Consider the following 25,200-nt stretch of genomic DNA (forward strand, 5'->3'; position numbering starts at 1 on the left):
GTTATCTCAGTCATCATTAAAGTGTTATTAACGTTTTATTTAAGCAAAACTGAGAACAAAATAAACAAATGTTTTAATTGAAGATTTACTCATTAGCATTTACGTTCAAATTTTTTTCATTAGTAGCAAGCTTTTATAAAACAACTTTGTACACTCACCGTAGAATATCTTAATGTGTATCCTCTACATGCAGTGTTCATCTAGAAAAAAACATTAAATATATAATGTAACCAATTATAGTATTTTATTACGCTTTTACATATACGTCTCGTACAAATAAATACATAATAAACAAATCTTTTAATTAAACATGATTATTAATCTAAGCTCTACAATATGAATGTAATGACGAAAAAAATAAAAATAAACTCATGAGATCATATTTAATATTATAGGTACATACATATTAAATCATTTTAGTTTCTGAGCGGAGCGATGAATACATCGATTTTACAATAATGTATTAATGTATGTTTTTGTTTTTGAGTAAGTGTGCATCCATAAGTATTCAATAAAATACATTAATTTAAACTTTAAGGATGATTTTGAATACTAAATTAAATCTAATTTATACTTAAGAAAAGTCAAAATAAAAATTTCCAGTAATTTTTTTTTTTTTTGTTAAAAACAGGAATTATTCTAGAAAAATGAATACAAAATTTCACATAAATTTTTCTCGTGTCAATATAAAAATATTAAAAATATGTATATACAATTTTTTTTACATTTATTATACGTTTTAAATTATAATTTAAACGAAATTTGTCAAAATCGCGAAAAATTGCAATCTATTTTATAGTTAGAAATTTATAAGAACCTTTTTTTTTTTGTATCTTAATTTCAAAAGTTTAATAAGAAGTTCGTCATAAGTATTTTAAATGGAACCATAAAATCTAAAAAATAATCTATAAAGACTATTATTTGTTTAGACATTTTAAGTTCAAATTTTACCAACTTTACTAATTTAAACGATAAATAACGGTATTAATCATTTTTTTATATTTTAAAGTACATTATTCATGAAACTTCAAACTTCAAACTTTTACGTATAGGTATTATATTATACTATGAATATGGAGTCACATTAAAAAAAAAAGTAAAATAAAGTGTTTTGTGTTAGATTTTATGAGAATTTCAGAACCTGCGTGAGTGATACCAACCGAGTAATCGCAATTCGATGATATGTTTGACAACCAGGTATTTTGAAAGATGTGATAGATTTTAGATGATCTTTACTGATCAGGATTAATTCAATGTATATGGAGGCTTTAAGTTATTATTTTTTTTTTTTTTTGATAAATTAGTCTATTCGCATTTCAAGAAAAAAAAAAGTGGTAGGACGTTGATTTTTACATAATCATATTTTGCAAGAAATTTATAAATAACTGTAGTTAAGAAAGAGATTAACGAGTTTATTACATTTTTGAGATCATCGAAGAAGGATGTGATTTTGAGCGAAAGTACATCAGTATTATTAATGGAGAAGGTAAGTGGATTCGTAAGTACCTTTGGTTATACGTGCATAAGATGTGTGATGATGAAGATGAGAGATTGAAGTGGAGTTTACAATATTGAGGGGTACATTTTTTACACAGGGTTTTCGATGCAGAATGATCGAGTGTTGGATTACTTTGAGACGAGACAGATGAGTAGATTGGATTTCCTTATGTTTGGGACATCCCCAGTAATAGTTGGCTGAATAGTCATCTTTACATTGAACACATGTGCAGGATGGTTGATTTAAAGATTTTTGACAAGTGTTTAAAAAATGTTGATCCCCACAGCGGACATAATTGAAAGAGTGATTGCAATAATGATTTGTTTTAAGATATTATTACTTAATTATACTATGAATCTATTTTTACCGTTTTACGGTATAAACAGAAATATTTTATTAAATGTTGAGTAAAATAAGTCGATATAAAATTGTATAAATATATATTATTATGACAATTAAATGATAATAATACAATAAATTCCAAATTTTCGGAAAGAAATGTATGAACTTACTTAATAATAAGAATAAAATTTTACTTTATAATATTTTTATCAAAAAACTTAACTCGAAATTTACTTAGTGATATAGTCAGACCGTCTCCACTCAGAATTGATCTTCGTATACAATTATATAACTTCGAATTCATGTTTAACACACCCATAACAATAATCCACTTACCCACTCGACACCTAATGTATATACATATATAGAGTGGTACCACCTTGTCAATCTTTATTTATTTTTTTTATTTTTTTTTACTCGATTTAACTGATGATCAAGACTGTAATACAGTACCTAACAAAATTGATAAAATAAATCACCGTTTAATCGATTTTATTCTCACTTCTGAATAAATTACTTTATTAGATGTTAATAAATCCCTTGGTATTATTTATACAAATATTAAAAATTTAATAACAGGTAGGCGCCGAAAAAGACACATATTTTTTTAAATTACATATTCCTTTAATAATAATTTGGCCGAAATATTTGGTTATATTAGTTTTATGATGTAAACATTTTACGTACTTATACAAAAATAGGTAATAGTTACAATAAGATGCGCAATCAGAGAAAACCGATGAACACGTAGCCTAGTTGGATACTACTTTAATTGAATTTGGACTCTTTTAAATAATGCCAGCGTACAAAAACTTATATCTGATCGTATTTTCAATGTCCACTAACCAATTCACGTGCAAACAAACACAAACCCTTACAGTCCTATCACAGGTTTATTGTGAGTTATTGTTATTGGATCTCCATACTCGAAATATACTAAAATTCAATTCAACTACTGCAAATTTCCTCGTGATAGTTTAATAAAGTTATTTATCTTCAAGTTTTAACTTTTTTAGTAAACTATCATTTAAAATTAAATAACATCATAAGCAGTATCTGAAGTTTGTTAGTTTTGAATCCTATATAATCCAACAAAGATTACATTAAATGAATTCATAATCCAACAAAGATTACATTAAATGAATTAATAATCTAAGATTAATACAGAAATTTAACACATAATAAAATAACTCTCATACATATTTCACACATACATGGTGTATATGGTATATATATTATATATTAATTAGTATATTACAAAACTTTTTAAACATTATATAGAAAGCCCATATATTGTCATTGGCCTTTGTTAAAAAACTTTATTTTTGACTTTTTTTAAATTTTTCTAAATACCATGTAGGTTGAATTCAAAATAAAAATATAATATACAACGATAGTTTAAACTAAAAATATGATTGACAAATAAGCATTCATTTACGAACAAATGAACAATCTCTATATCATTTATAATAATTTGATAATGCAATAAAAAATCGAATTAAATTAATTAATTTTAAAATAGATAACAATAGTGTATGCTATAATATAATGAACGTGAATTGAAATTAAAATAGATTATAAGGAACTTCAGCTTGGACATGAAATAATGTCCCCAAATCAAATATTACAACAACCCAATTCCGATTAAATAATCCACAAAATATCAAGGAACTATCTTAAATGAAATATTTACCAAAAACGAGTATCAAAGTACAAAAAGAAAATTAAGAAAATAATCAACTCAATAACACACAAAATACATGCATTACTCAGATCAAAAAATTAACTTGAAAAACAAAAATATTATTAAAGAAAACAATAATTATTATAAGACCAATTTCGACTTCAGAATAAAAATATGGAGTAAAATAAAAACATCAAATTTTTGTACTATTGAAGCATTACAATCAATCTGTCTACATCTGATAAGTATAGCACAATTTATATTACAAATATTACAGATGATTCCATGCCCCATCAACCACTAACAGAAAATTATTAATTTAGCAAAGCTTTCCAAAACCAATTCTGATAATCAAATTGTAGATTCAAAAGAAACTGATCTAAAAACCGACTAAATAAAAATGAAAACTATTAATAAACAATTTGATAAGCGAAACATGAATACTTTCCATATTGTAGAATGTAATGTAATCATATATATACTTATATACTACATTATTTAATTATTGTAACTGATTGTTGAATTTGTAAAAATAAAAATAAAAATTCAATAAATTTAACAGAAGAATCATTAAGAATACACCACCACTATAATCGTTTCTGATATGAGGGTGTATACGTGTAAAGTGAATAATTTTTTTCAATAAAATATATTTAAATTATCTTAGCAGAAATAATGTAAGGTATCTACTATCTACATTTAGATAAATTTCTAATTTAATGTCCAGATTGAGTTACGCCCACATTTGTGTTATTTGTGGCTTCTCTCTTAAAACATGGCAACTTTTCATCCAATAAAACCTATTTTGTATTGTTAATTTTTAGTTTTAAAAATTAGAGAAAATTAACCAATTATCCAATTTATAGGTAAATCATTATATTTGTATGTTGGTCAAAGCATGTGATGACAAGAAGTAGTAAGTAGGTAGTCGTAAGTAAATAATATGTATAATATGACAATTTAAAAATGAATATATCTCGATTAAAAATTAAAATACTGTAAAAAACTATTCATTATACACAGTAATAAAGTTCTTACTTTTAAATTTGGTATTAAGTTAGTTCACATTATATTAAAGTCAACAACACAAAATTGGTTCGGATGGATGGAAGTTAGCGATTTTTTACATAATATTGTGTAAGATACCCACCGTTCTCATAATAATAAATTATTGAAGTGTAGGAACATAAAATACAATAATAAAAAATATGAAACATTTATAAGGTAGGTTAAGTATACAATGATTTGAGAAAAATTAACTCAAAATAGTTTTTATATAAAAATATATGTTAAAATTAATTACATAGTTTTTTAATACTTTCAACCATTGAGAAAAATCTAATTAACTTTTAGTTTAAATTTAAAATGTAATCTATTAATAATATAAAGTGAACGCATCTCAAAACATAAAAAAAAAATTTAAAACAAGGTTCATAGGTTTCTAACTAACGACAAAAAAATGATATCTATTTTTTTAATGACCATAATATTGTTGAGAAAATGTTTGTATAAATATATAGTAGTAATTTAAAGTTTTCATGTTTCTCTATTATTATTTTTTTCCTAATAAATTAAAACAATTTATTGCAATTTAGTAAAATAATTTAAATTAAGATTAATTATCACGGTAATTTAGTGATTTTTATATATTCTATTTTTGATAACTATACGCATGTGTTGTAAGTAAATTATTAAAATAATATAAATATTTATATTGACGAAACATAAAACATTTTACATTATTATTGTTATTAATTTTTACCCTTTCCGAGACAACGCATAAGTATTAATATAAATGACTCTGTTTTTCTTTTAAAATGGTATTCAATGAATCAAATTCGTTTCAAGAAATAACAATAACAATGATATTTATATTCATTATATCCCGATGTCAAACCGCATTATATAGTCTTGAATTATATGAAATAAAATTAAATCAAAACTTTTTTATTGACACGTATTTCAGCAGTAATTATCTACGCACTTGCGGATTATATCTGCAATTCGTGCTCGTTACCCGTAATTATTGGAGTGTTATTAAAACATTTCACAAGTTTACTGCAGAAGTGTTTCAAGTTTAAAAAAATGTGTTTAAGGTGCAAGTATTGTATAGTTATACATTTTTATGTAACTTTTATTTTGGCTTTGTTTTTTATCAGGGTTTGCAAACATTATAATTACGTTATGATTATAACGTAATATTTGACAAAAAACGATTGAAATTTGTAAACGTAATAGTAACAGAAAACGATAAACATAAGTAATTAAATAACATAAAAAAAAAACATAACGATTAACAAAATATATGATATATAATCAAACAAAACATAACGCGAAACTTTATATATTGTATACCATAAAAAGAAATCATTAATTTCCAATTATTTAATAGTTATAAATTATAAAATATACTAAAAATTTTAATTCTGAATAACGATATACTCAAAAGTTGAATAAAGATAAATTCAAAATTTGTATAATGTTTTAATTGTAAATTTGTAAATATCGTATTACAAAATATTTGTTTCAAATGCAATCCCTACTTTTTATACATTAATGGTGCTGAAGTCCGATTATAATGATCGGATTAAAATATCGTCACGTAGAGGTAAGAATTCAAACGAGCATCTTTAAGAGAACGGAAACAATTAATTTCGTATAATAAAAATAATACTATTACGCGCAGTCGATTTCTGAAGTTGTCACAGGACCAATTCGGAACATTTATTTTTTTATTCAATATTTTAGAAAGGAACTAAAAATAAAATAACCTTTTACGCGGTGGTCAAAAGCTAGATTTTTAAAATGTTTTCTTTAACGTACAGGTAATTTATTAAGTCAAGGTTTCGGACTTTTTCGATATCCTAACTTTGAACCTGTCAACCTAGCTGTAATAGAAATAAAAAGTTTCCAATAAACAAAAAATAGAAAAATAGCCACAGCGCGTAACGTGGCGAATAACTAGGAACGATAATATTCAAGACTCCGGGAAACCACTCAATTGCCTAAATAATTTTAATGTGCTGTATTGCGGTCGCTTCCGTTGCCGTAATGTCGTGTGTCGTCTTTGCGTTTTACACTTCGGCGTGTTAAAAAGTACACTGGTGGGAACGATACCGTAAGAAATCAAATCCCACACGAGGGTTCGGCCGCGACGCGATCGGTGTATTACGTTTTATTATACGGCGCACTATAATATACGTGACGGACGAAATAATATCGGACGGCCATAATAATATTATTATGACGGTAATAATAATATTATATTATTGTTATTAATAACGCTGCCGCCATCGCCGCCGTTCGGGTCGTCGCGTTTATCGGCGACACGATAATATTATATATTATTATACGGGCCGCACGGTCGCGCGCAGATGACCCGGACGGTACTAAATAATTTAGTTGGCGAGCTTAAGAAAACGACCACGCGATACATGTACAACCCGGATCCATTTGCAGATTACAACGATATATATATATATACACACACGCGCGCCGCAAGTGTATATACCTACGTATGTAAGGGGTGAATAACGAGGAAATGCGTAATAGCTGTGCTTGTGTGTATATTATATATACGTACTATGTAGGTATATATGTTTATATCGTATAATATATGAATCCACGGAGGTGTATATAGTATATTATATACGTGCATATATTATGAGCGCCGTAATAGTTTTAGCACAGCGTCTGATCTATACGCGAAGTATATTATAATAATAATAATAATAACAATATTATTATTGTCATTCGACCCGCGACAACGGAATGCCGTTCGCGTGATGCTATAGGTCATAGGAGGTACGTATAATACGACAGTGTATATAACGGTAATAATGGCCGACCAAGGTAGTGGTAATGGTGATATGATATGATATTATTATATATCATATTATTATGCACTGCGTACACGTTATGATAACGATATGATTACTATCGTAGGCATCGCGGGGTGCGGCGATTCAACTATTAATACATATTATTATTAATAATATTATTATTGTAATTATCATCGTTTAACCGATACCGACACGGAAATCGCTTATTACAATATTATGACATCGAATTATAAATGTATAATAATAATACAACCGCAACGACCCTTATTGGCCTTATTATATTGTTACGACATCGGAGCATCCGTGACTCGTTTTCGGCGTGGTAACGTTTGAACAATGATGTTATAATATTGCATGTGACGTAGGTATAACGATATATTACGAAATAATAATAAATCGTATATATATATACATAGGTACGTGACATAAATCAATAACTTATTTCGCGATACGAAGACGAGACATTTAAAACTTAGGCGTATATCTCAAAATTATATTGTTCTAAACTTTCAACTTTTGACATTTTTGTCCCGTTCACGTATTTTTTTGTATACATACTACTTATGCTATAAAATCAGAACTTCACTTCGAAATTATAACAAAATTAATTACAGCCACGCAATCGCAATTTTCTCATTTGAAGTAATACTATAATAATTTGTATTTAAAAATATCATGATATACACATTAGTTTTATTTTAAATATACTAATATATTAAATCGTAATGTAACAGAATTTTATATTTCAAATATCAACACTCAATATATTAATACAATATATTATATAAATATTCATTACCGTATTCAATTATAATGTTAAAATTTTTCAATTATTTATTTATTATTTTTCCTTTTTTTTTAGTAATTTTATATTTTATAAATTATTTTATATAATACAATGATATAGATCACTCCAGTCATTGCTTTTTAATGCATTCATTTATCTTGGAATTCAAATTTATGACGAAACTATATCTTAAAATCAGTGTTGGACAAAAAACTCTATAAGCCTAACTGATGATTGATGTTTTTTAGTGCTATATATCTATTATTTAGTATTCATAAATTTAAATAAATATAATATATATATATATACCTACATGAGGGTATAGAATATATCAATACATCTATGTATCAATACTCAACATAGTATGATAATAGCGTAGATACCTCAACCGACAAAAAATAATATAAATATTTCTAACGTTAAGACATAAATTGTAAGATTTGTAATAAAATTTTGAAGCATTGGAAAAATACCTGTTTAGTCGTAAGTTGTATACTTTAAATAGTATCATTATATAAATTTAAGGCATTGAAAAATATTTTCAAGTCACTTTAATAATTATTACTAACCTACATTTTTGGGATGAATTCGTAAAATAATTCTTTAATAAACTGATATAATTCCGATTTATTTAAATTCAATTAAATTCAATAGTACTATGTATTTTGATCTTATTCACATCGCAAATATGCAATTTCTACAATTATTCAAGAATATTTAATATATATTTTTTATTTAACGACATTATCAATTAAACTTTAGTTTATAAACTGACTTGTTACTTGAAAACTAAAAAATATCGTTGTTCTTATATGATTTTAGTTATATTATACTTACATGGTAATTAGAGTATTATTATTATTATTATTAATATTAATCAAAACGCATTAATTATTGTTATATTATCTCCCATTCTCTCTGTTATATGAAACATAAATTAAAAATATTATTCTATGTTTTATAATATTAAAAAAAATTTAAGGTAGGTAAGTACTAAAATATGAAAATGTTTTTGGATAAAACATCATAGACATCGAGGTAGAGGGTAAGCAAGCGTAGCAACTAGGGAACAAAACCCATTAGTTTTCAATAAAAAAAAAAGGCAAGCTCGTACCACTCTGTTGTATATTAGGTGTCGTGTGGGTCACTATTATGGGTGTGTTGAATTCGAATTCAATGATATATTATTGTATACGAAAAACTATTCTGAGCGGAAACGGTAACGGTCTGTCAGCTTATAGTATCATCAACTATATTTCATGATATATTTTTTTTATACATAGTTATTAAAACCATTTATTTTACTTTTAATATTTTGGTAAGTTGGTATAATTTTTTCTTGAATAATGTAGTATTTAATTATTATAATAATATACTTTATTACCATATAATAAAAATATATATATAACTCAAAATTTAATTTTATCTTTCTGTAAATATCATATAACTTCAGAAATAGATTCATAATACAAATAAATACTATCTTAAAATAAACCAAAAATATCATTGCGTATAAATACATATAAAAATTTAAAGTTCCCACAATTTTTTTTTTTTTTAATTGTAACAAAATAAAGATATCAATATAGTTAAAATCTGATTTAGCGTAAAATATCTCGTCTTTTCTTAATTTATTCGATTATAAGAAAATACTAGGAGTTTATATTTTATTTATCTCTCTATCGTACAAGCTAAATCCAATTTTCTATTCAAAATCACTCTCAAAGTAAAAAATTAAAGCATTTATTGACAACTTATCGAGTGAGTAATCATACAAAAAAATACACATAATCATTGTAAAATCAATATATTTGTTGCTCAAAAGCTAAAATTATATTTACATTTACTACAAAACTCAATTTTTAATTATTTTAAAATATTTAGTGCTATTTTTAAGACTATATAATAAAGTGGCCAACTTTATGTACATGCCTGCCACTTCTTTTTAAGTTTAAAAAAAAAAATACTAAAAAAATACCATCAGATTTTATTGCGAATTTCACCTTTTTTTTTTTTTTTGCCAAATAATGGACTTTTTCCGATATTAACAAACCCAAAGTTCCGTCTTGGTTCAATTATTTCCAATCGATTGAATTTGCTACATGAAAGACCAGATATATATTTACCACCAGAAAAAAGTGATCGCTGACACACTATTGTTTGTTTTTTAACACGTCACTATAAACTAATATAATTTGTCTCTTCACTTTAAAAATATGGATAAAATATCCATGGAATAAGATTGTTCCATGACCAAATTAAGACATTTTTAATGTTAATAATATTCGATAAGCTAAAAACCAAAAATAATTAAAATGTATGATAAGATTGTAAAATTTGAATTTTAAGTCAAATGAAGATAATTTCTAATTGGAATATAACATCTATTAACATATTTTTAATAGATTTCGATATAAGCAAACACGCTTTCGTTAACTATTAGTATATTATTTAATTTAATTTTTCTCGTTGTTACAACTTAGAGCCGTTTACACAAACAAATGGTAATTAAATTTATTTTTGACGATAAATTATGCATAATATTTAGTAAATTATATATTCTTTTATGACGTATACAATACATAAAATGCAATGTACAATTTATGTACACAAAAAAAAATTTATCTGTATCAATCGAAAGATTTTAACGAACATTTTCAACATTACATTTATGTAACCATAAAGTTATATAATACGAAAATAACTTTTTTGAATAAAATACAAAATTAAAAACACGCGATTACATGGGTGATACAACAGACAAAATAATATTAAAATTACTAAAAATGGCATTAAATTATCAATGGAAGCCAAAAAAGAAAAAGAAATATGTACCTAAATATTTATTAATATACCGTAACATATTATAAGTGTAAACGTATTATGTGTTGTACGTTTTAGGGAAAAAATAAATATTTATTTTTATAATAAATTTCATAAAGGGTAGAAAAAATATGCATATACTGTAATAACCAAACGTTCAAAATATTATATAGATATTATTGTGCATACCTATATTAACAAGTGGAATTTTTCACGTCGATATTATTTTCATCATTTGGCCAATATTTAATCTGCACAAGAATTTAACAACAAATATGTTGTATCGTACAAAATAAAAACGTATTGTAGAAAAATATAGAGGATGAAGTTGAGGATACAAGGGGTGACCTAACCTTGGAGAGTAAATTAAAATTGAAAACTCCTTCACCTGTTCAGTTGGACGTGAAGAAAAAACCCACAACAAATCGTGGGTGATTCACATAGATAATATTGTTATAATATTATTTTGGTGTTCGATCGCCGAATGCGCGATACGATGTAATATGTACCAATCGAACCCGACTCGGGGGTGGGGAGACCGCACTATCCACTGTTATTATGATTGTGTTTATTAATGAATTTTTTAAAAAATTTTTGTTTTTTTATTTAAACTCACGTTATCACGACAACGCGGTACAAATCGCGAGACGACTGCGGACGAGGCACAGAGACCGTTCGAGTGCGAGAACACCGCTCGTCAATAGACAATGTCGCGCGTTGTCTGCCGACCACCGACTGGACCGCCAAAGAAGCGGGCGCCTGTAGTACTCGCCGTCGATCCCGTCAGCCGCCGGCACAAATAGAACGGTAACAGCGCCGCCACCGTCACCACCCACACATGCGGCTGCCCACGGGGGATGAAAAATGGAAGAGGTAAATTTTAGCACCCCAATTTTTGACGACGACGACAACGACGACAATATTATTTCGTTATAATAACCTACCCGAACACCGGTAATGTTAACCGATATATTTCCCCTGCCAGCGTCGCAACCCAACCGATTTCGAATCCATCTTGACCGCCGTATTTCGTGATAGAAACTCGTTGCCAAGCTCCTCCCTTCCACTGTAAAACACCTAAAACAATAGTTTATCACAGATGTAGTTCTTACGGTAAATTGTTGAATCAGTTTGATACGAATGCAATATACTCGGAACTATCACCATATTATAATATTATATAGATAATTAACATCAGTGTAACAGTAGTAAAAAAAAAAATTGAATTTTCATGATGGAGACCTATCAAGCTATCACTGTCTAAGATACGAGTATATCTACTCGTAATCATTGTTTGCGGTATAGCTAAAATGCCTTTCCAAAACGTTTGTGTACAAAATAATCGTAGAAAATAAAATTGTATACCTAGAGTCATTTTCAAACGACGGTCAAATAATTTATTCGCTCATTCAGGGGCATCATTTGAGAATGACAGTCGACAGAAGTATGCATTTGCCCAACTTAAAATTTTAAAACAGCCTGATGGTCCTATATGTAAGGTTGTTGCCGTTTAACCTTTATCGTCAATAATCGGTGAAAAAAATATGCTTTTATTTATAATACAATGTACTAGAAATAAGAAATTATTGTCACAATGATAAATTAGTTATTTCTTTATGAGACGCGTAATGCATGTTATGTGAAAGAAAGTGAACATTATAATATTATCGTATGTACAATAACAATATCAATTACATTAAGTAATATCAATAATCATAAATAATTGTTGTATAGTTTAATCACAGAATTGATTAAATTGAATCTATTTTATGGTTTTATTTCTGTTTATTGCATATTTTGAGAAAATGAAAACAAAAAGAAATCTACTAATAGCTTAAAAATATTTTCGTTATTTAATCGTAAGTTAACAAATTTTTAATTTATCACGATTTAGTATAAAATATTTGCTTACTATATAGTTGTGAATTATAAAGTTAGTAAATAAAAAATGTTTCATTGTAAAGATTAGAGAAAACTGATCTAAATTATAAAATATCCTAATATGGAAAAGTAAATTGGTAAAAATGTAAGTAGAAATATTGTAAATATACCATCAGTATTTTTAAATTACTTATTTGGATTGGTCAATATTTTTTTCTGCGCTCTATAGAAAATGTAAATGATGCCATTGCACTCGTTTAAACGTTTGATGTATATCTACTATATCTATAGATTTTATATCGATAAGAGAGACTTTTGATTTGTTTGATTTGCCATGTATAGGATTTATTTTATCTTAAGATTATTGGAGTCTCAAATTCACCAAAACATGTTCATATTGTCAAATTTAAGACGTAAGTACATCATTTATTTTTAAGCAGACGTAGATGTAATAATAATGTTTTAAATGAAGGGTTTAAATTAAATTAAATTAAATATCATAAAGGTATTTATAAAAAATCCTCTGTCGTATTGATACAACTACTCTAAAATAATATTGATTGTCTCAATAAATTCTGATTTGCACATAATATTATTGTCGTTTCTCTTAAAAACAATTTCAAGAGGATACTTTTTTTTTAAGTGCTTTTATTTCAAGAGGACATTTAAAATTGTTAAAATCTAAATCACCACCCCAATTTGCGCTTAAGAAAAATATATATGTTATAATTAATTTAAATATAAATTTTACGAATTTCATAGTAGCCAAAATTAAAATATATAATATGTGATGATTACCAGTTACAAATTTCCAAGCAAATTTCATTTTATAAATACGCCGTAGTCAGCATTTTAAGGTTTTACAGTTTATTTTGAATTATTATTATTAAAATTAATCTTTGTGAAAATATTGAATTAGGCATGCTAATGTACTGCGTAACTATTGCAGCGCGCATTATCATTTATAATCATAGTAGGTACATAGTAACATACTACGAAACTCTGTACTACACTGCTGTAAATCAAAACTTATTCATGCGTTTAAACATTATGGTTTTTTCGAACATGCATTTCAAAAATGAACACGATTTTGAAAGCTCGAAATAAAATCCATAATGATTTCGGGACTCCAAAATGGGCCAAGATAATAATGCCATCGTGTAACTTGTGTACGCCGCTTTACTGCAGTGCGATTTATAACCACTTACTCTGAAGAGTGGCATATCACGGACACGGAAAATCCAACCATAATAGCGTGTACGTGGGCGGCACAGTTCGGGATAAATCGACGTAACAGAGACACCTCAGTCACGTCACCGCCAGTGTTAGATTTATTTTCCGACACATTTTTCCGATTAAATTGTTCAACATTGGCTATAAATCGTTTCTGTAAGATAATTATTTTGACATTGCTGAGATTATAATATAAAATCCCGATAACAAACTCTACCACAGTGACAGGTCAAACATCACACTATTATAGTCTACCTATATATAGTTACCAATATTTAGATAATGCATAATCGTACCTATGTAGGAGCTCATTATAATAATATTATTGTAATGATATTGCGTCTACGATCATCAAAACTCTGCAACCGAATCACTGATTCGAGTTTTAATTTTCGGACGCCAGATATTTTTGACTTGTTCAAATACTGGGAAAAAAATTAACACGTTTTTGGATATTAAAAATATTTATTATATAGGTTAATATAGATATTTAATAATTAGATTACAATCTAAAAAAACTTTAAAAATTATCCACAAAATTAATACCGTCAAGTCATGAAAGAAATTTCTTGAATATCATAAAATAACTTAGTCTTAGTTATTATAATATTTTAAATAAAGATAAATATCGACGTTGCATTATCACAATACTTACCACTTACGACAAACTTATAGTCGCAAGTTGTAATAACAATATTATACACAATACTTTATAACGATATCTAAACAACTTTTTAGTTTTTCTATCATTTATACCATAATAAGTGCTCAAATCAAATTGACATCACTAAAAATGTGCCCAAGGAAATTAAACTAAAATGATTTTTGTGCACAATTTATAATAAAAGTTAGAAAGGTTTTTTGAAATACTAATTAGTTCGTTAGAATAATATTGATGCGAATAAATTTTCTTTAGATGAAACAATCCTATTTCAATTTCATTATTATTGTAGTTACTAAAATTTGAATTATCCATCATTACTTTTGCATAGAGTAATTTAAAATATATAGTCATACAATAATAACAAAGAAAAACCTAGTATTAATAACTCATTCAATATTATTATTATTAAAACAAATAATTCATATCTTATTTTTTATTCATTATTGACTCTTTGAAGCACACGTCTTAGTAAATTTATTGAAAAACTTTTTTATTGATAAGTATATATTATTAGGCACTTCCCGTCAAGTACTACTACTAGGTAGCTACTTATCTCAAGTATTCATAGCTCATATTTTACTTTGTCGAGTTCATATGTTTATTGTACATTTTTTTTACAGATTGTGTATAAATTTATTTAATATTAAAAAAAGTATATATTATGTACATTAAATATAATATGAATAAATCAAGACAAAAAAAAAATAAAAATAGAGTCTAACATATTTATAACTAGGACTTGGAATTTAATGCATTTACATCTTTTTTTCTAATACATTTATACAAGCCTTGTTTTTACAGAAATGTGGCTTAAAATTCAATGAAGCCATTTTTATTTTTCATTTTTAGGTAATTTTTGATTATACAGTTATTTTTTATTGATTTTGATGCATTTTTTATATTTTTGTAGATATATTTGCACTTTTTAAATTTTTCTTTTGTGTTATTTTGAAAAAAACTAACGTATTACGTAAAGCCCAATCTTTCAATTATTTTTTTTTTTAAAATACCGATTTTTTTGTAATTATTTTGTATTACTGAAATTATTTTTATCTCCGTTTTAAATTTAATTTAGGCCCCGTGTCTGTAAAAAAAAACATATTTAATGTATAAAAATTATTGCATTTTTTAAATTCAGATGAATAAAATAATAAATTAATGATTAAAAAATATTAATTTAAAAACTATGATTTTTTAATGATTAATTATTAAAAAAACATAATTTTTGAAAATATTATGTTATTTTTTGGTATTTTAAAAGTCATTTTTTTATGTTTATAAATCATTTTAATACTTTTTTGAATGCATTATTTAAAAATTTTAAGGTCGTCAAGTTCCAAGCTCTATTTATAACTTTCCTTTTACTAAGAATTATGAACCATAGTTAAATATCAACATGAAATAATATCAAAATATAAACTTTGCTTCAATTGAAGTCAAAATAATAAACAAAAATAAATTGTTGATACCTATTTGTTTGTTATTAATTATTCTAATTCTTAAAAACTTTTAAATTTGCATTGAAACATATGGATTTTGAAGCAAAATTAACTTTTAAAATAAAGTCTAAACTCACAAAAATGTAAACTAAATTCAAAATAAGTTATCTCAACAAAATAAAAACTGTATTATTCATCATTCAGACGTTTAATACTTTAAACAAATTAACAAGTTCATAATCTTATCTTATTCGTTCAGAGGTCTCTTTTTTACTAAAAAGATATAAAAATAAATAAAAAGGTAATAGCTAGTAAATATTGTATATAAATATACTAGTTTTATACCTGAAAATTGTATTTTCATATTATAAGCTTTGGATAAAAATTTTTAACAAGATTTTTGTTTTACTTAATTATTCTAAATTGACAAAAATAGACAATTTATATAATTATATCGTTTTGATCAACAATATAAAAATCCAGCAAATTCTAGTTTATAAATTTTCTGTGTATACCACGTAGTAAAATTTACAATGAAAAAATTTAAATCATTCAAATGAATAGCACTATATAGAGTAACGGAGGAAAATTGCTTTTCTTTAGAATCGATGGATATCCATATATGAACCTATAAATAGTCTTTCAAATTAATTTTAAAGCCAAATTCTAAGCACGTTGTTATAGTTTTTGTAAAAAAAAAAATTCTATTTACTCTATAAAATTGGGAAAACGATTATCATTTGTATTATTCGTGTACAATGTTGGTTTCTTTAGAAAATAACATTATCAAACACTTTTCTTTTGTTGGATCTTTTATATTCTAAATATTTGTCATTCTACTTCAGTACTATATGTGATACTAATGTTGCTGTTTTTTTTTTTTTTTAATACATCAAACTTCAAATCACAAATAACATGCAATAATATGTATCTATTTTCTTATATTGTAAATAAATATAATATATATATATAACTTATATTGTAATAACATGATCGTAACTATACAATATAATTTGTTTAATAGTAAACACCCATAAATAAAATTTTGAACGACTAATAATTTTTTTACGACTTTAGGAGTATTTAAATTTTGGAATGAGGGGACCAATATTGTTTAAAGTACCTTGTCCAGTCCACTCCACTTATATCTAATATTCAAATATTCAGCTACTAACAATGATAAACTGCTCATTTCAAATTTGATTTTTATGCTTACAAAATCTAGAAAAATATATTGCTTTGCAATATTAAATTAAAAAGATTTGTTATCTAAAATTAAAATTAAAGTTACATGAACGATAACAATAAAATTGATCAACTGTTTTTTTTTTTTTTTTGCAAGGAATATGTAAAACTAAAATATATATTTCCAAAATCATTACTTTAAAATAATTACCTAGTGTGTATATTATCATATATTATATTACGTACGTTTTTCTAATTACTCTTCACACATTATATTTTCACAATATTAGTAAATTACAAAAACAACAAAGCTTAGAATTTATGTATATTTGATTAAACATTGTTTTCTAAAAGTTATTTAAAAATAAATAAATACATATTTTGTAATGTTCTATCTAACTAGTGTATACATCATTAAATATGTTTAAAGTTTGTATTTGAAAATTAATCGTACATTGTAATTTCACTTATTCCAAATATTGAATCAATTCAATATTCAAAATTGATAGTAAAAACCAAATTAACCGGCTTACCCAATACAAAATATATATTTAATAATGAGGTAATCAATACTAGTTTTTTATAATATTTTGTTACAATGAATATATAAGCCTTGTAATAATATTTGCTTTTATCTATTTTTTTCATTTTAGAGAAAACTTTTTTTTTCAGCAAGAAAATTCTAAAAATTGTATGTAAATAAATACAATACTTCAAATAGACATTTTTTTTCAAATGTGTTCAATGATTTTTCTAATAAGTGGAGAAAATATAACTAAAGTTTTTTGAAAACAAAACAATTTAGAAATTTCAACAAATATTAATTAATCTTTGGTAAAAATTATTTTTTTAATACATTGATTTATTTTTACAATCAAATAATGTATAATGGAAATAATTACAAATAATATAGGTATACGTGTTATCCTGCGCCAAAATTAACTAAAAGAGACAAAAGTGTCCTTTTTTAGATTTCTTTATTCAATTTTCATAATAACTTATAAGTCCCGGTAAATAATATATTTATAACCCTACGCGTTTGTATATATACTTTTTGAATTTTGTGTAGGGTCAACTTATGTAAGTGAGGTATTAAAGTTACTATTATGAATTTTTCATAACCCTATTTTCTTATATGGTTTTTTTGTTTTAAATAAAAAAGAAACCACCTAAAACAATCATACAGTATACGTGTTTTGTTTTTACGAAGTTTTTCAACACGACATTGACAAAAAGTAAATTTAACTTTATTTCTATTCTTTCATGGCATGTGCACTTTCATCTGAATGAATTTTTCACACTATTTCAAATCTCTACAAGTTTTCAAATGTTGGCGCTGACCCTCGTAAATGGCTCAGTCGTTATTTACAAGGACCGGAAGGGCATAATACCGGACACGTGTTAAAAGCGGATTTCCGTCGTACACCTACGAGTGGCTAAATCGGCAACTACAGCAACACACGCCCTCTAATCACTGTAGCTGTACCTTTTGGATACGCCAATTGGCCGTTTTAGGGTTATGTTACTCACGAAAATAAGTCACTTACTGAATGAATAAAATAACGAGGAAAAAACGATAAAATTGAAGAAAGTCAATTTGTAAAGTGCATTCGTATTTTTGTGGTAAAATGTCAGATCATTTTAATATTCATTCTGATTGATTACAATTCTAAAATATTATCTACATTGGATGAATATCGCAAATTTCTAAGAAAGTATATTTATCTAATACATTTTTAATTTCATAAATTAATATACTTTATATATGATTGGTCTTAAGAAAAATATTATCGTTTTATTTATTTACTTTTTTCCCCTTAAACATATTACAAATTTTAATTTCAATTTTAGACATCCAATATCAAATGTTTTTACATGATTTATCAACTTTTAAATAAAAGTAATAACGAAATATTTTCAATTAAATGTGAGTATTGCAGCTGTGATAATTTTAATGTGTAAATTCGTAATAAATTTATTGAAAAAGTTTTACTAACTTGTAACAATAATATTATATTTCACCAATAAAACCGTAAGTCTGCTTAAATTAAAAATATGTACAATTAATATAAAAAAATTAAAATTTACTATTAAAAATAAGTTTGTTGTAAAACACTAGAAAAATAATTACTCTAGAAATGTATGGGGAACGTACTTCGTTTACATAGAGTTTTTTTTTTATTATAAAATAAAAATAAAACATTTAAATTCTGTATGAAATATAATAAAACAATAAGCAAATTAAATAATAGTAAAATATAAATGGTAAGATGACAGAAAGAGGCGTTCATTGATATTAGTTTTATTTGTTTATTTATTTTTTATTTTTAGGATAATTTAAACAAGTAGATTACAAGATCAGTTGCATTTGAGTTGTCACGTCAAATTGTCAAGAATGACAGATTCGAAATTAGTGAGTTAAGATACCAGTGTGTATTTTACCATAAAGTTAGGTATAATATTATACGTAAATGACATGTACATATTATACCAATGTTTGAATGTAAAAGCCAACGAATATCAACATTTTATATAACTATATAGTATCTAATACTCATCTCCATGTGTAATAAATTAATAAATACTAAAAAAATTGATAAAAAATAAGTATTACCTACAAAAATTGTGACTTGTGAATTGCCTGCTATGATTATATAAATAACTAAACTAAGCTATCGGGTGCATAGTATAATGTAGTAAACCTAAATATAGCAGCAATACAGAGGCGTAAAGTTCATGTTGTAAGCACTGTTTACACTGAAAAATAATAAAAATAATTAATATATTTAGAAATATAAGATAAAAAAAATGTGTTTGACGAACACGATAATATTGTGTTGTTGACCGTCGTAGTATCTGATGGTAGAAAATCTATTTTCATTCTATCAATGCATGATATTTACGAGTCGTGCAATTGAGTAACATATTTTGAAACTGTTTTTGTAACCTCATAAGTTACGATATACATTTAATGTCATAGAGAGAGGCTTGTATTTATACACTATTTTGTAAGTACTTATATATTGCATACACCATGATACCACACAGTTTATTTTTCAATTTAGGTGTCATTAAGCTAAAAAGTTTCATACATTTTTTTTTTCTAAACATTTTTGTATAGTAGACTTTAGATGTAGTAACTCATTTTCAATATACTTGTTTTTCTACTTATATTTTATCGAAACACCCACGCCACACCACGGCTGTGAAGAATTTATGATTATAATTTATATTACTGATAACTTACCATTTTATTTTAATTGGGTACTATAATCATATCATGGCACACGTCAATCAAATAATACATTTTTATCGTCTGTTTTTTACTCAAAGATTATGTTTAGGATCATTGTGAGTCAACGGAAAGTAGCTCATGAGTTTCTGACATCGATTTTGGGCGAAGTAGTAATAGAGATAGAAATACTAATATATTATAACATATCATGCACCACAGCGTAGCGTAAATTTATGATAATCGGTTCAGCGATTTTAACACTCAAACAATATAGTATCGTCGTTCTTGGCCCACGGTGACCGATGGGTGACTTATCGTACAAAACAGACGCATCTCTTCAGTTTTTCAATAATGTTTACCAACATTTTTCTAGGTCATTTTTAAATGAATACATGCATACATATAGGTATAGGTTATATGCGTAGCACTGTAGCAGTTTATATCGCTGTATACCTATTATATATCATAGGTACACCGTACACCATACACGCCAACGCGACGATAAGTCTCAAAAGTTAAGCAACTTAATATGTCATTTTTAGATATTATTTTTGTTTTTGTAATATTGACGACAAATATTTTTTCAATTTTTTTTAATTTTTTGTTACCTTAAACGAGTTAATTAGGACTTTTATTTTATGGCTGTATTTTTTTATTTTTTTTCAAACCACAACATTATATCATGTAAAAATAATCTGTTTTTATTAAAATATAGTACAACTTTTATACATTTTCTCTTGAAAATTGGCTAATTGTTGTACCATAGCAAAAATGTATTTGAAAATAAAAAAAATAAGCAAAATTCAAAATTTAAAATATCGACTTAATATTGAATTACATATCGCCACTTTTGTTTTACTTATAGAGGCTGAAAGAGGAATTTTAGTATTTCATAAAAAAATAAATGTGAATTCATACTCTGCTCTTTTCATCACGAATAACGCAACGCATGACACTCAACACACCGTTTGAGATCATAATATTATTTAATGACTTGGATGTAAAATGCATGAAACATAATTCATGTTTTCAATCATTATATTGTCGTGTACGTGAAACAGATTTATATAATAGCTTAAATCTTTAATGATAATAATAATTAAAAAAAAATGAAAATTATGAACAACGGCAATAATACATTTTTTACTTGTATAGTTTCAGAACATCCATTACCAATAATTGTAAAAACGCGCGTCGACCCTATACAAAGAATAAGTAAAGTTTATTATTATTATTTATTTTTTACTAAGCGTTGTACAATTGTAAATTAAACAGAATAATCCATGGGGGAAAGATAGGCACATTAAAAGTACTTTTCGCTACAAAACACATAACGCTTACCTTTTTCGACACGACTTCAGTTATGTATACACATACGTATAATACCTATATTGTATGCAAAATAAATCGTTAGCTATACTGAAAAATAAACTTATTGTTACTGATTACGCAATAAGACTATCTACTTCGGTATGTATTCAGCATGGAGCATGAACTCAATAGGCCTGCTCACAAAACAGGTAAAGCGTTTAAATACACATTCACACCCAGTTTTTGAACACCTAACATTAAATATAATAGGCTAACAATTTTATTTGTTTATAAAAAAAATATAATTTATTTTTCATTCGTTTAGAGCACAGGTTTTTAACCTTTTTTAATAATGCGACACACTTCATCGCTCAGAAAATGTTCGTAGTATTCACCCATTAATATATAAAATAAATATACAAGATATCTTCGTTTAGTTCGTTGCTCATACAAAATTAATCCGTGTTAGCTTTGGTTGCTTAATGCTAACATTTAAATAATATTTTTGGTTTTTTAATTTGGTTTATAGATAATATTTTCAACATATCAACTTGGCATACCTATCCCGCCCAGCATTGCTTTTTTTACCGTTTAACAGTCAGTAGCATTTTTTTTAAACTATTTTTTTTTTTTTATGATTTTGTTGAACAACTCAAATGATTTCCTTTTCGTTCTAGACCAACAACTAATAACTCAAAAATTTCAATTGTATGAACCCAAAACAACGAAAAAGTTTTAAACTATTGAACTACATCAACTATTCACATAAACACTAATTTCTAATAATAACTAAAAATTGGTAACACGGATAAAAAAAATTATCTTTATTTGCGTATTTGCCAATTACTTAAAAATTGATGACTTGGATTTTTCATTAACTTATAGAATCAGAAATAAGCTTAAAACTTGCCCCGTGATGTATTCTTTCAAAAAAAAAAACAATAAAATCAAAATAATTGAATGAGTAATTAATTGATAAAAAATTCCATTTTCATATTTATATAAATATAATATTAGAAAAACGACACACTTTAAGGACGCTCACAGCACACCGGTTAAAAACAACTGATCGTCTAGAGATAATATACTATTTCAGATCACTTCGATTTTCTCGAACTCATAATGTATTCACTAACAATATGTCGCACCCAGTCCAACTCTATACATAGCAATAATGTAATATAATAAAGTTTAATCTACAGAGTTAAACTATCCAAACGCTTCCGTGGTCCGGTCGACTATGTGTACTCACGATATTCAACTTCAATATATATTTATACCTACGCGTCGGTGGTTAGATGCCCAACTATTTGAGGATAAACTGAAAAGTTTAAGGAAGGCATGAGTTGGGAGGGGGAGGTTTTGCAGCCGAGCGCGGTAAAAGAGTGAAGAATGGAAATTATGTAGGTTAGACAAGAAGCACACTACAACTCATCTAACTCACTGTCTTTCTGGTGTTCTGTCTTTATATTTTACACTTATATTTTATCACTAACATAACATTAAAAGGGAATATTTTAGTGTTCTTATTAATATGACTAATGGTTTATAGGCAAAAATAACTAATTATTATGAATGCTCTGTTTTATTATTCGATAATTTTCTTTATAAGTCAAAAGTTTTCATAATTGTATAACATTTTTCTTCTATATCAGATCGACTAGTATTTCTACTATTATAAAGTGAAATTATTATACATATCACGATTCTCAATTCGATGCACACTAAATAAATAGCTTATTCACGAGCGTATTATACCTAACCATTAGCGCTATTTTGCAGTAGTCTTGTTCATGGAAACGAGATTTTATAGGAACAAATACGAGTATATACTTATAAAACACTTCACAGAGTGCATGAGTGCATATTTACTTTCGACAAAAATAGTTGTCCTTGGAAAATCTTACATTACACGGAAATATACTACTCTCGGTGCTTGTCCGTATAAAATTTAAAAATTTAAAAAACGAATATTGGTATTATTTTTAAGATGATTGGAATACTATCGACGGCAAAGGTGTCGTAACTCGCAACAAATAAATTAAATTACGTTACATTTATTTATGCAGTTCAAGATTAGCCGACTCCTCTACTACTTGTTTTTCAAATGAATAAACGCGTAAAAATAATTAAGACAACATTTAGATCATTACATGATCAATTATATTATTTATACTAACAATTATAAGCTAATTTTAGGTCATTATTATTTTGAAATAATTGCCTATGAAAATTAGACAATTGTAATAAGAATAAAACCAACAAGCCTTTAAAAAATATAATTGAGTGTGTCAATTACTAGTTTCCCGTAAAAATTCCAGTTTTTCTTATATTTTTTTTTCTTTTTCTAGTTTTGAAAAGTTTTGCATGTACAATTTTGCTTTTAACCTTCCCCTCACCCTCAAAGTAACAACTAACATCAATTTTTTAGCAAAAACCACTCTTCTAAAGTTAAAAATCGATTCATTTACACTGACCCAAAAGGTGATGACAGACAGAAAAACATACTATTTTAAAATCAATATATTCATTGCTTTGTTTAGAGTTTTTTTTACTATGTTACTACTTCATTTTATATTCTTTATAACAACATTTAATATTGTAATTTAAATAAACAAATATAATGAAATATTGTAAAATATCCATAATATAATCAAATATGTAAACAATATATGCTACGTTCAATGACCATATAAAAATATAAAAATAAATTAGAAAAGCTACATAAAATATATTATACAATAAAATAAAATACCCAAAAAATATAGGCTAACAAACCACACAAAATTGTTTTTAGTATGTAATGATTTATCATTAAATTCAAATTTAATAAAATGTACTCATTTTATTTACCTACCTAAATACCTAATGGAGGTTTTTACTCGGGATCTATTTTATAGCAGAAAAATATTCTTAGTTTTTATTTAATTGGTTTTAGAAATTTGTTGATTAATGTATATCAACGTCAAAATATTGCTCATTTTAAATATTATATTTAATAGACAAAAGCTATATTATTAACAGTAAAAATGAGTTAATTAGTATTCACCCACCAAAATCGTATACAAGTACCCATAGTATGTAATTAATTTATATGCGTGGTTGTTTAATTTACTATTTATATTCTACTCATATAGATTATACTACGACGTTCAATTACTGAATTACCTACACCGAGTTTACATTTTCAAGTTACTTTCCGTAATTAATAATAAATATTAACTTAATATAATTGTTAACTCAAAAACTTGATTTAATTTTTTCATCAGTACTCAA

General features: G+C 25.9%; 1 protein-coding gene across 1 annotated transcript in view; it reads right to left on the minus strand.

Annotated features, from left to right (window-relative positions):
• LOC112594713 overlaps positions 1-11,697 on the minus strand; it is a 301,926-nt gene extending 290,229 nt beyond the window's left edge. Inside the window, exons 1-2 of the mRNA XM_025339666.1 lie at positions 11,365-11,697; positions 159-200 (exon numbers count right to left, since the gene is read on the minus strand). The gene's annotated coding sequence lies outside the window, so the exon portion shown is untranslated. The remainder of the gene's footprint in view (positions 1-158; positions 201-11,364) is intronic.
• Positions 11,698-25,200: the final 13,503 nt, after the last annotated feature.

Source organism: Melanaphis sacchari, unplaced genomic scaffold, assembly GCF_002803265.2.
Source record: "Melanaphis sacchari strain LSU unplaced genomic scaffold, SCAv2.0 Contig23_pilon_pilon, whole genome shotgun sequence".
Classification (NCBI taxonomy): domain Eukaryota; kingdom Metazoa; phylum Arthropoda; class Insecta; order Hemiptera; family Aphididae; genus Melanaphis; species Melanaphis sacchari.